The following is a 12,290-nucleotide window of genomic DNA, read 5'->3' as shown; positions in this document are numbered from 1 at the left end:
CTGCCACAGCCACTGGACGGCCAGCTCTTCTGCTTCTCTGCTCCTGTAGCAGCACTGGGAGGCCATGAAGCTCAGGAGGGCTTGCCTAGCCACCGCCTCTGACACCGGGGGCACGCTGGGAGGCAACAGGAGCAAAACAGGTTTATACTCTTCTAAAGAATTCACTGGAAACTTTCTGTGTATTTAACCTACTACAAAAAAAATGAAGTACAGCCCATTTGGGAGCACTCACCTCTTCCACAGAAATGCAGCTGGCATCTTCCTTGTTACCAAAAAAAAAAAAAAAAAAAAAAAAAGAGAGAGATTTGCATTCTAAAAAAATATCCTCATGCAATATCAGTAAGGTCAGTATTAAAGGATGATGAGTGGTGATGATAGCAGGAGATGGCACAAGGATGATGCCAGTGCTGTGGGTGCCACAGGGGTCTGCATCTGCCCCCAGGTCCAGCCATGGGCATGCTGCAAGTTGTTGATGCCTGTCGCAGGGGCAGCCTTTTTGCCATCTCTGGTGTGCTGGGACCCCAGTTGGCATAGGGGGCTGGTGCAAGGGCTCACCTCTTGCCTCGGGGTTGCACTGAGCTGCTTTCAAGGGAAATGCATTACACACACACTCCCTAAAGCTGTTTACCTGTGCTGCATGACGAGGGACCTGCTCCTCAGTTCCCTGGGCTGGCCCACCAGGTGGCAGGGGCTTCGCTCCTGTGGGAAAGGGCAACTGAGGAGTTCAAGCCCAATTTAAAACCCAAGGCAGATTTTTCTCACAAATGCAGGAAGATTCATAGCTGTAGCAGCTAAAGGTGCTCACAGGTGAGTGGTTTGCTTCACACCAATCACTACACACATGCCAGCCAGAAGTTTCTGACAGTTCAGCTCATCCCAGTGGCATTCCAGCAAGGCACTGGGACAGCTCCCAGGTGAGTCAGGCAGCCGTGCCCACAGCTCTGGCCACTGCTGTCTCAGAGCAGCACAGCCGTCCCAGCTCCCCACTCCGCAGAGGTCTTGATGACTTTCCAAGTAGGGAGAAGCACAGCCAGAGGTCAAAGCCAACCGTTTTCCAAAATATATCTGTTTGCAAAAGAAGCGGGCCAAAAACAGCAGCCCAGGAGGTAACAGGAGCTGGACAGGCATGCACCCGTTCCAGTGGCTGTGATGTACAAGGGGGAGGGTTGCACGGGACCGCGGGTTAGGCAGCTGCTGTTGTTTCCCTACTGTCAGAAGATAAAAGTCACGGGGGTGCAAACTGTCAGAAACAGAAGCAGCCAGTGCCACGCACGTACCTCTGCCCTGGATGATCCGCTTGCAGCCAGCCAGCCCGCCCGGGCGTGCAGAAGGCGCCAGGGGACGTTCCAGCTTGGGGTCCAGGTCACCTGTGGCCCTTGGAAACACGGGGAAGCCTCGAGGCTGGACAGCGCATCTGGAGACCGAACAGATGTCACAGGACGACAAGCGCTCGGAGGATTTGCTGTCCTTTCCCAGCGCCTTGCTTTCCAGGAGCTCAGTGCCGGCGCTGAAGTGGAGCAACACCGACACCCTGTGTAGGCGACAAAGCCCTGCAGGTCCCAGGCTCCCGCTGTGGCCCGGCAGTGCCCGTTAGAGCCCTGCCGAGCGGCCCAGCCCGGGGCACCGGGACACCGCCGGGGGCACCGGCACCAGCCCAGCCTGGCCGGAGCGCACAGGGCAGGAGAAGGGCACCGGGAACTTCCCAACGGCCCCGAGACATTCTGTGGTAAGCAGGTGAGAAAGCCGCAGTTGAAGAGCTCTCTAAATTGGCCATATTTACATCTTGGACGGGATGTGACGGGACATGACCGTGGGGTTAAGGGCAGCACCTCCTGGCCGCCTCTGAAACAGCCCTTAGTCTGGCCAGCAGTGACTCTGCTCTCCAAGCAACTGCCTTTTCTAAAAGTTCCCAACTTATTTTAGTTCTGCTCATGGGATATCAGCTGTTTCTTTCCTTAGGTACCTCTCTAAAAATAACCACTGGTAGCAACTAGTCCTCCTGACGCCTAACACAGAAACAATTATTTTTATTAAGCTTTTTATCCAGTGACCTTTCACATCACAGCAGCTGATTATGAAAACTCAGCCTGTGCGAGGAGCAAGCTTGCGGAGGAGCCAGGAAACACCAGCCTGGCACCGGGATGCCGCCTGGCCGGCACGGAGGGACACTGAGGGCAGTCATCCATCCACTTGATTTACTAGGCTTTTCCTCTGAGAGCACGTGCCTTTCTTCTGGGAAGCTAAATTAATCTCTCCATCATTTCTGCTGATGAAAATAAGAAACTACATGCTTCATGTGAAATGTCGCATCCCTCGTGCAGGAGAAGACAAAACTGTCCTTGAGTTGAAGGAGCACAGGTTTCCAAGTAATGGTGAGCGATAAACACTTTGGAGAACTTCCTTATGAAAAAATGAATCGGTAAGATGCCTCCAGCGCAATTATCTTGGTCATGTCTAGACCAAACAGAAATACCTTCCTCAAGTGGTGTGTGAAGTGTATCTCAAACAATTTTGGATTCACTGGCCATTTAGCTCACTGACAATGGAGCTGCCTGGGGCTTCAGTCATGATGAAGCTCCAGCTTCTTCTGTGCCCCGGGGTGGGGAACCCGCGGGAGAGGTGCTTTGCCTTCCCTCCATTTTGGTGCTGCACTGCTGGTTTTTGTCCGTCTGTATGCACTGCATACTCATAAGGAGCAGGACACACAGCTATGCCTGAAAACATTGTGAGTTTCCTCGTTCAGAAAATGCAGTTACAAACCCAAAGGGACCGACAGGATGGTGCACACCTTTGGCCAGGGCTCCCTTTTCCACAGCTCACTGAGCCTCGAGCAGCCCCACCGGGTGGGGCAGGTGCCATGCTTGGCACGTGGTGGGAGAGAAGGGCAGCGGGAGGATGGGATGCATGCCTTTCCTTAGTGTGCTGCAGAGAAATATTCCAGGAGCACCAACTCCCAGGTTCTTATTCTAACTATTCTATCACAGTAAATCTATTTTCATTACAAAATATAATGGATTTCTGTACAAGTTACCAAGAAAACCCAAACACCTACTTTTAATCACAGGATGGTTTGGGCTGGAAGGAACCTTAAAGACCATCTAGTTCCAACGTGCCACAGGCAGGGACACCTTCCACCGGACCAGGTTGGTCCAAGCCCCGTCCAGCCTGGCCTTGAGCACTGCCAGGGATGGGGCACCCACAGCTGCTCTGGGCAGCCTGTGCCAGTGTCTCACCACACTTACAGTAAAGGATTTCTCCCCAGTATCTAATCTTAATCTGCCTTCTTTCAGTTTAAAGCCATTACCCCTTGTCTATCACTACATGCCCTTGTGAGACATTCCTCTCCAGTTTTCTCCAGCTTAATGTACAAACGTTACACAAAAACTTGTTTAAAACAAAAGATAGAGATAAGAACACAAGTACCAAATTCGTCCCATGGAAATGGTTTAAATGACCAGGTTAAAAATGTTGCTGATTTGGAGTAAATAGATCAGCTGCACAGCTGTTGCTACAGTGATATTGTTGGAAATCACAATAGTCTATAAACATGAACACATAGCTCCATTTTAAAACAACAATAAGTCTGAGACAAACTTTGACCAAAGCCAGGAAATTCAGAGTTTAGGCTGTTACTTATCTGGTATTTCAGGGTTCATTCTGTATCATCGGGATCCAGCTCTAAACAAACCAAAACAGCCAGCAAAATTCCCACAGCACGCAGCAGTGGAGGAGCAAGCTCCAGCCTCAGACTCGAAGCTCTGTTTATTAGTCTTGTGCACAACCCAACATCACAGCATCTCTTAAAACCCTGGGCACCGAGCACACAACCTGCACGGCTCCTGCAGGGCAGCCCAGCATCCCACTGGGCTCATCCGAGCTGGCACTAAAACCTGGTTTCACCTTTGGTTGAAACCAAACCAAATCAGAGGTTTGGCCTTTTAGTAACAAATAGTTGTTAAAATATGACCAAACCTCTCCGGGCAATGCTGTGCACTGCCATGTTCCTGTCCTTCCTGCATGGGGACACCAACAGCTTTGAGCATCTTCCACAGAAGGGCTCCCTGCCTGCTAAGGACCACTGGGACACCATCACCTCTCCCTGCTGCTGCCTGTTGCATGCTGTTGCATGATCCACTGCAACCAGGGCGAGAGGCCAAAAGCCGAGTGAAGACCTGCAGGGGTGGAAGCCTTTCCTGAGGTGCCCAAGAGCCACACTGCACATCTGCACTTAGCATTTACATTCCTCGGGTGTCTAAAATTAGACTTTTATGCACGTGCAGAAAAAAATCAGGGTGACAGTTCTATGCACTCAGAGCCCATGTCTCAGCTGGAAGATCCCTTGCCTCTCACCCAAGGGTGCTGTCTGCTAAGCACTTGTGATGTCCAGGTGCAACACCACGTAGAGCATGGGCACTGGTCAGCTATAAAGACCAGATAAAGGAGGGGAAGGTGGCATGAACGCATCTCTGTATGCGAACCAGGAATGGAGTCCGCCTGCCAGAGCAGTAACCGTGTTTTATCATTTGGGGAAATTCCTCTGCAGGGAGGGACAAGTCTGGGACAGGTATAAACCAAGGCCAAACACTGCTCTCCCCACACAAACCCCCAGGCAGCCCATGGGGACAGCAAACACCGCAGCTCACAAGCAGTAACTGAGCAAGAGCCCATCGATGCCAGCAGGAAGGCGCCCACTTTCAGTGCATTTAGGATTGTACTCATAGCCAAAAGTTTGGGAGAGTGTCCGTCTGTGGCAAGCCCTGGCAGTTAACCTGCAGCTCTGGTCCCCATCAACCACTTCCCCTGCTGCCTCACTGCTGCCCGCTCGAGCTGGGTGTCAGCACTCTGCGCAGCACCTCCAGGACCACAAACCTTTTTTTCCCCTCCTCATCTGATTAAACAAACTTCCTGTAGCATCATTATTTCTTCTTAAGCTAATCAAAGCTTTTCCCATTTATAAATCAAGGAAACTCAGAACTCAATTACTTTTCAGTAACATCAGTAACAGCAATACCTCACTGGAGCCCCACATAATTAGAGTTTCTTCAGGTACCATATTAACATCTAATGAAAATGACATAGTCAAGGGCTTAAAATTAAAGCTCTGTTGCGACAGATATTTTGATTAAGCAGCATTTTGTTAAAAGCTAACCCCCAGTTTAATCTCTAACCCATTTCAGGCAGCTTACAGTGGACTCCAGGAATCCCACCTTAAAGACAAAACTAGGAAGCATCCCAGGAGCAGAAGTTCAGGGACTAAGCTCACACTTTAAGGGTTAAGTCCTGGCTCCACTGGAACCAGTGGACTTTGCATTGTGCAACACCTTTACGTCACAGACATGGCACAACCAACCTGCCGACCCTTTCCACTCCTTCCACAAACATCGACCTGAGAAGCACATATGCTGATGTTTGGTGGAAAAGAGTTTCCTTCTGGAAACAGTTATTTTTAATGTATTACTTGAAAATGCAGCTCATGAATACCTTAATCAAGAAGTACAACAGCATAAAAATAGTAAAGAAACTCATCAGCATAGCATGCAACATATTTCTTTTGGGTTTACTTACTGTCTGTGTTCATTTCTTGTTCCATTTGCACAGGGTAGGATCAGAGATGACCCTGTTCCAGCAACCTTCTCTGGAATATGTTGTTTTCTGCAAATTCTGTGCTCACAGCAATGAAACCCAGCCCCCACGAGCCACTCCCCTGTGCCAAACAATGAAGATGTTGGAAATTAATGAACCGATGTCAAAGCTGGACTAAGAAGAAGCTTGCTGGGAAGGAAAGTGCCAGACAGCCCATGCATACCGTGCTGGCTTCCTAAAGGTAAGCCCCACTGGAGAGGAAGCTGTTCAGAAGTCACAGAGACTGCGTATAGAGCCACATTACAGCCAGCATAATTATTGAATACCTGCTAACTTCAGCGCAGATGCTGGAGAAGACATGAGTGATGCTTTGTTCAGTGCCGTTCAGTGCCAGGCTGGGTACCCATGCCAGCCCTGTCCATCACTGAAGCCAAGCCGGTGGGGAACACAGTAGCTGTGCAATGAGCTGGTGACTGCATGGCAGCAGAGTTAGTTACCCTCAGCATTTCTACTTGCCTCTTGGGCTTCTCATGCTTGTGCTTTCTCTGTTTGGTCTCCTCAAGCCCCTTGCCAGCCCATGGACACAGAGAGGGAGCGGCATGGTGCTGTTAAGCTTATGAGACAGTGACTATGGCCTCAGAAATCTGGTAACAAGAGGATGTGTCCAATGAAAAGACAATCATAAATTATTGTTTTTCAGAGCTATCCCTACTCACCAGACCCTAGGAGTCTCCCATAGCCATTCTCGTAGCCAAAAATCTGCTGTCCACCTGAATAATCAGAAGAGGTTTGCTGCACCAACATATTGGGGTGCCACACAAGAACCTGTGAAAACGTAGGCAATTTCCTTAGAGTATGCTGCATTTTCCACCAAAAGGACCAACTTTTGACCCACCAAAGGTCTGTAAAGGCCTGACCTTTCACTCCAGTTTTGCGTGCATAGGCTCTGGGAGGGGGAGAAGGATTTGCTTCTCTGCAGAGTTTTGTCCACCCTAGCTGCTGCCTGAATAACTCGGTCAATGCTGCAGGAGTGCACAGGTGCCATTAGCAGCATGCTGGGGTCCTGTGACATGGAGAGGGGTGCTTTGTTTTGGCAAGGGCAAAGATAACGAGGCCAAGCTAAGCACTGCCACGACTACAGATTTCTGGAGACAGCTGTTGCTCCATTACAGACATCAGCTGGAGGAGCTGCTGTCCCTTTGGGTCCTGCCAAATCAAATTGTGCAGCTATTGATAATAACATTTCTTATTTCATTTTGTCTTAGAGCTTAAATCAATGGCTTAAGCATCCTAAATACACGCATAGGTTCCAACTACACCATGCTACTTGCAAGCATAGAGCCTTGCTGCATCTGCTGGGGCTTGAGCCTGCTAGGGGAGCCAGCAGGGCCAAGACGTGGAGTTTCACAGCGTGCTCACTCACTGCAGCTCCCCTGCCCCCCCCCCCCCGCCCAGCCCCCACGCTGCTCCAGACAGCAGAATGTGCAGGACCTGGCCACGGCTGTTAACATCAGATTATCCTTTCTTCATCTAAGTCCAAAACTGACTTGCTAAGTGCCTAATTGGATTTTACATTAATAAAGCCCATTAGTCACATACATCTGGAGGGGCTCTGCTCTTTGCTACTGTGTCTGTGCATTATCACAGGCAGCGTTAATCACATTAACAGGGTGTTGCTGCCGCCCAGCACCAGAGCCAGGGGCTGGCAGGTGGGCCAGTTTCTTAAGAATATGAAGGAAAGTGATAGGGGCAGTGCAGGGGAGAGCTGCCCTCCAGAGCAGCTCCAGAGACATGCACAAACTCCCTTCCTACCACAGCACCAGGGGACTTAACCACCTCAGTCCTCTGAAGAGCACCTGAGGTGTGACATTAACTCCAAGCTCCAAGTGTCGAAGCCTTTTGTAATGACAGCCAGGTGAGATTTGCTTTGCCATTCACCATGGCATGCTAAAAACTTGGACAGCAGAGAGTGGCAGGTTCATTTGGGGATATAATTAATGTACCTAAGACCATCAACACCACAAACACAAGCTGGTTTTAATTATGTTCAGACAGCCTATGCAATGACAGTCACCAACACAGCTATGTTTAGCAGTGGGAATGACACCGGAGAACAGAAATTTATGATCCAGCTGAACAGGGGTCTGGGTAGGCGAGTCAAGATGCGGGTGCTCCCATTCCCCAGGTCAGTACCTGTCCTGTTACCCATCAGCAGAGCTTCTCTGCACAGCTGTCACAGTGTGAACACTGAGACAGAAAGGAAAATTAATTCCATTTACAAGGAAGTGTGCAGAGCTAACCCTGGCACGGACGTTGCTGTCATCTTCCCTGAGCCATCCAGCGTCACTGAGCTTTGCTGTCTTCCAAGAGCCTGACATCCCAGCGCGAGCTCCAGCCACACAGCCCCATCATACAGTGTTTACCATTGCACGTTGTCTACCTCACAGCTACATACACACAACCTGGTCCCTGTTCCGTCAAATGCCTGGAGAACATCTGACAAGCACCTTTATGATGGCTGCACCAGCTGTGTAGCTATAAAGCATTATTTACAGATGTGCTAGGTGATTACTGCTGCTGCTCATGCTTGGCTGGAGACACACTTTTGGAAAGTGCTTCTTTTCTATTTTTGCATATTGTATCAGAGGCTCTGAAATGTGTCAACAGTTAAAAACTACACAGAATAATTCTAAAGAGCTCAAAAACATAACTTCTTAGGAGTGTTCACACCCTTAAATGCATGTGAATAACATGATGCAAAGGAAGACAAAGCGGTACCAAACAGCCTGTTGGATCATGATAACATTGTTCCTGAATTGTCCGCTTTCACTGGAAAAAAAAAAAAGCTACAACAAAAAAACAAACAAACAAAAAAGCAAAGGAAAATCTTGATTCTGTGGAATAGGATAATGGGTTATGCTTAACTGCATTAAACATGGGATTTGGGGATTATCATATGCAATTAGAAATGTGACTTGGCTGTAGCTATCCATGAACAAGCTGTCATCTCTCCCAGCACTTACAACCAAGGATCAGAGCAGAGGGTATGTGCCAATGCTGTTTCTGAAAGGCAGGCAACTTACAGAAGATTTCAGTGAATTTAAAAAGAGTTGTTAGAGCTTGGAGGAGTCAGTGGCCTAGCAGGCAAGCAGCAGCTCCGGACTGAGCCTACAAGCAAGCCCATAGACACGTGTGTCAGCGCTGGTGCCAGCACACAGGACTTTGATCAATAAAATTCAGCAGCAGCAGCTAGCATCCTTTTGATGGTCAAAAGACCTGCGTGGTCTTTTGAACGTGTACCCCCAACTACTAATGAAAGCTCAAACTTCCCTCAAAAAAAAGACTTAAGCTGTGCTTTTGCCTAGTGGAAAACATGAGGGACGTGGGAAGGAAAGGGGTCACGACAAGGCTGGGTCAGGGATGCTGACAGCATCTCCTTTGCTTGAGAAGGGGAGTACAGAGCTGCGGGCACCTGCTGTTCTGTGCTTACAAGACCAAACATATAAACCCTCAGCAGGAGCAAAACACACAGAGCTGCTTCACCCACCATGTGCTAAAATTCCCTTTTATTAGATTTCCAAAAGGGCTGACTGACCTGAGCAGCCCTGCTCCCTGCCTTCCAGCAGGCAGCCCCAGCTACCTCACTGCTTTGCACAGTGCCCAGCCTCCCCACTTCAGGGGGGGGACCCCCTGCCACACAGCCAGTACACTGCCCACCCAGGGAGGCTGCAGTCTGCCTGCAGCCCTGCCATGGAACACATTTCCAATTCCTATGGCTGCACAGGGGGCACAGGGAACCACTGGGGGAATTGTGCAGGTTATTTACCATGGGGCTGGGGGGATCCCAGCAGTGGGCTGGGCGGACCATGGCCACCCATCACTCCTCAGCACTGCAGGGTGGCTTGGGTTTGTGTCTCAGATTATAGCAGTAGAACTGATGCTTCCTGAGCCACAGGCTGGATTAAGTCAGTTCTGGCCCATTGTAAACTGACAGCTGACAAAAAGCTCCTGGGTGGGTGGGAAGGTGCCCCTGGCCCAGAGGGCAGCCCAGGGAGGTGGTAGAATCACAGTCTCTGGAAGTGTTCAAAAAACACAGAGATGCAGTGCTTAGGGACAGGGGTTAGTAGTGGACTTGGCATTACTGAGTTAATGGTTGGACTTTATGACCTTAAAGATTTTTTCCAACCTAAATTCTGTGATTCTCAAGCAGCCTCAGCGCCTGCCAACAGCGGCAGATCTATCTGGCAGTTTGTGCCCAGGTCCTACAAAAAGTTAAAACCACACAATATTAGCTATGGTTTCAAAAATCCTGGCAGAGAGACTTTCTAAAGGTAAGGGGAAATCCTCGGAAAGGTGCAACACATATGCATTAATTCCTGTTCATCACAAGAAGAACTATCGCTATCCTGTGTCCTCTTTGGCATATACTGTCTGCACAAGCTTTGCTCATTTCACCCATCGGCGCTGCAGTGGCTCGTCCGCGGGACTGTGCACAGCAGCAGCTGAGCGCGGGGGCAGCCCTTGGCCGGGAGGGATGCTCCCCATTCAGCACGCTGGTGCGTGTTCTTCCTCTAGCTGGGCTGGCAGGTAGCATCTATTTGTTCAGCTCCAGAGAAAGAATGAGATCCCAGCAACCAAGCTGCCACTTGGACTGGTATTTGAGTATTTCTTACCTCATCTGTCCTGAAGCTTTATAATGTGGGCAACCACTGTAAATATCATTATCATGAGCGTATCGACTTTCTCCTCCACAGAAAATACAGGTACTCTACACGCAGAAAACAAAGAATAAAAAGATACTTATAAAAAATAGTTCTTTCATTTATGATTGCTGAGGCTGCTTTCCTGAGCACCCCCTGTTCAAAGGGTCCTGGAGCACGGCTGCGCGCATGGTCACACACAGAAGCGGCACTCAGCAGGGGCTGTTTATCCCCGTGCAGGGAGCACACACGCTGCACTTCAGAACTTCACATTCAGCAGTTCAGGCGCTTCCCCCGCTGGCTTTCTGCCCCTACATCGATTTCATGCCTCAGTTTCACCTTCACAATAAGCCTCCTACACCCAGTCAAGTACTTAATGGCTGGAAGTGGAGAGCAGTGCGCAGCTTGTCCGAATGCCACTACCATCGCTCCGCAGGACTTTTGGGAACTCCATTAGCAGGAAGAGGCTGTTTATAATGCGGTGCCTTCTGCAGCCGGCTTCCCCGTGCTGTGTGCTCCCTGCCATCCCCCATTTGCTCATGCCGCAGCTTGGCCGGCTGCCTGTTCTGCTGCTCCGATGCTGGGGTCTGGCAGTGCAGGGACTGCAGCACTGGGCAAAACCTCCTCCTCTGGCAGCTGGTGCTTGGCAGGGCTCCTGGGACCGAGCACCCTGCTGGCCCTCAGCACCAGCAAGGGCAATTTCTCGTGTATTATTTGACCCAGAGAATCAAATCTCATGCTGCCCAGAGGCTGTGTTTGGGCAAGCTCGGACAGCTCTCCAGGAGGAACGAGACCAAGCCCACCCTGCCACAAGGGTGATGGATCACCCATCATATCACAGCGCCTGTTCAGGCACACTTTGTTCAAAACCAACTAGCCCAATGAGCATTTCAGCATTACTGATCCCACGGACAGATTATTTGGACAGATCTCCCAAGACAACACCTGGCCAGGAACCACGCACACAGCTGGGATGAGGTGCTGGAACCATCTCCCTGGCCCATTTGCCCCAAAGATAAGTCATCCCCATCACAGATGTCACCTCCTCACTTGCACCAACACCTGCCCCTCCAAACTGCTGAAAAACAGCTCCTCATCCAAACCCAGCACTAAAAATACTTGGGATGACCTTTCTGGATGCTTTGTTTGCACTAAAAAACTAAAAACTGAGCTGACCGCAGATGGACAGTTAGCTAAAATAATATTTACAGATACAAGAGAAGCACTTTCAGTGGGAAACTGGTTCATGTAAGCCCTTATCAACACCTCAGCATCACATTCACATGATGGACCCTCAGGCACGTCCTGACACTACCCCAGCCACAAGCACTAAAACCTCACTATTGACACTGGAGCTTTATCTTTCCATCTCCACGCAACCTGTACGAAGGGACACTGGCACAGCAATCAGTCTGTCCAAAACCCCCAGGAAAGCCTTGCTGCACCTCAATACAGTCAGAAACGCCTTTATTTAATGCTTCCAGATGTTCTGTTTCCTTCAGTAGCCATGTGGAATGCTTTTACTACATGACCAGGTTTTCATTTTAAGGTGTTAGCCATTTTGACCCAATTCAGTATCAACTGGGTCTTGTTTTTCTCAAAAAAGATGGGGCCCAACTGAACACCAGCTGTCAAAGTTTTCCAGAGATTTATAGGTTTTGATTCAGCCCCATATTCTTCAGTTCTTACACTGCTGTACAGTGATTTATGTCTCTTCCCTCACACTTTCCTCTTCCTTCTGAGAAACCCCTCAGAAACAGCAGCTTTCTCCTCTCAAGAAGCAGAAACTTGTTTCATCATCCCATATTAAACTCCCTGTTTCGTATATCCCCTCCGCCTCGGAGAAAAACTGCAAAGGCCAAATCCAAAAGACCCAGAGGAGAGATCCTGCCTTTGTTGGGTGAAGGCAGCAGGCCCCTCGGGTACAGGCGCGTGCTGGGATGCCTGCCCAGGGATGCTCTGGCCCATGGCAAACCCGCGCTGAACGTGAACAGCAGGAGCTAGCCA

This window comes from Falco peregrinus, chromosome 5 (assembly GCF_023634155.1).
Source record: "Falco peregrinus isolate bFalPer1 chromosome 5, bFalPer1.pri, whole genome shotgun sequence".
Classification (NCBI taxonomy): Eukaryota; Metazoa; Chordata; class Aves; order Falconiformes; family Falconidae; genus Falco; species Falco peregrinus.
Note: the sequence above shows the minus strand (reverse complement) of the source record.